The sequence below is a fragment of the Tupaia chinensis genome, unplaced genomic scaffold (assembly GCF_000334495.1).
Source record: "Tupaia chinensis unplaced genomic scaffold, TupChi_1.0 Scaffold000320_1, whole genome shotgun sequence".
NCBI lineage: Eukaryota > Metazoa > Chordata > Mammalia > Scandentia > Tupaiidae > Tupaia > Tupaia belangeri.
In genome coordinates, this window is record NW_006159813.1 from 689258 (window position 1) to 690731 (window position 1474).

Genomic DNA, 1474 nt, shown 5'->3' on the forward strand with positions numbered 1-1474 from the left:
CTCTCTCTCTCTCTTTCTTTCTTTCTTTCTTTCTTTCTTTCTTTCTTTCTTTCTTTCTTTCTTTCTTTCTTTCTTTCTTCCTTTCTTCCTTTCTTTCCTCCTTTCTTTCTTTCTTTTTCTAAGAGAAGTTTTTGCTATAGGGCATGTGCCAGAGAGACAGAAAGTAAGAAATCACCCTCCGGGGGGATGGCCAGGCCGCAATCCCTTCTCCATTCTCCCCTTGGGATCTTGGGCTCGCACACACATGCAGCTTGAATTTAAGCTGCCAGGTCCAGGACACAAACCAGTCACCTACGTGAGAGTCCAGTGATGTAACTGTTCCACCATCTGCTGGTCCCAGGCTGGGTATGTTTCAAAGATACCCCCAGTGTAGCCTGCGGAGAGTTCACATGAAGGGGTCCCGGGAGGAACTGACTGCAGCTTGAGAGAGGAGTCGGGGGAGGAGCAGAGTGACGTGGGGGAAGGTGGCGGGAGCCCAAGGGGACAGAGGCAGAGAGAAGTGGGGACGTGGTGGAGTCGGCCTCCGCCCCCTGTACTTTGAGAGCAAATCCGATCTGCTCTAGATAGGAGTGTTCAAGCTTGGGGGATGCTTCCGGGGGGAGGGGCAGGGTGTCCCCCAACATGGGCTGGGACAGTTGCCCCATGCAAGGCAGGCTGATGGCTTAGGAGAGATGTGAGTTCATCTCCCCTTGGGGAGTGATCAGAAAATCAGAGAAGGAGGTGAAGGCGGAGGCGCAGTGACCACTGGGCCCATGTGGGCAAGGTCTAGGGTTCAGGTCCTGGGACCTCACTCTGAGAGTGGGAGTGGATTGTGGTGTGAGGACCCGGTCGTGGGTGCCTGTCTCTCCATCTCTCTCATGGAAGAGAGGAAATGAATACATTTTTAAAAGTCAATGAAGGGGAGCAGAGGACTCCCCAGCACAGGGCTGGGGCCCCGGATGCCGAAGGATTTGGAGACAGCTCTCTGAGTGGGCTTTCAGGGGTCTCGTTTCCCTGTGGCTCTGGGGTGTCCCCCTTTTGCTGAGGGATTCTGGGATGCTTTGGTTCCAAGGATGCCATGGGACCACCCAGGCCTGGTTTCCTTCTGCCAGTTGAAGAGGGCGGAGGCTGTGCAGGGCCTTCTGTCTCTCCAGCATCCTTGATAACATGCTTGGAGCTGCCACCAGAGGGCGCCCGCCACCAGCTCTCCAGCCAGCGGACCTCTGGTGCTTCCCTCTGGTCTTTGAGAAAGGACTGGGGAAGGTTCAGCCCTGAAATTGCCCCGACCCCGTGGAGGGCTGGTGTCTGACAATGGCCGGGTTTGGAATCTTTGCCTATTTCCTCCATGGCGGATTTCAGCCACCAGCGCTTACGTGGTAGATGGAACTATTTACAGTGGATGTACAATGCTACGTCCATTATCTGTCTTCAAGAGCAGAGATAATAGGAGAATTTGGGGCCAGCAGGTGGTGTGGTGGTTAAGGTGTTAGTCTAC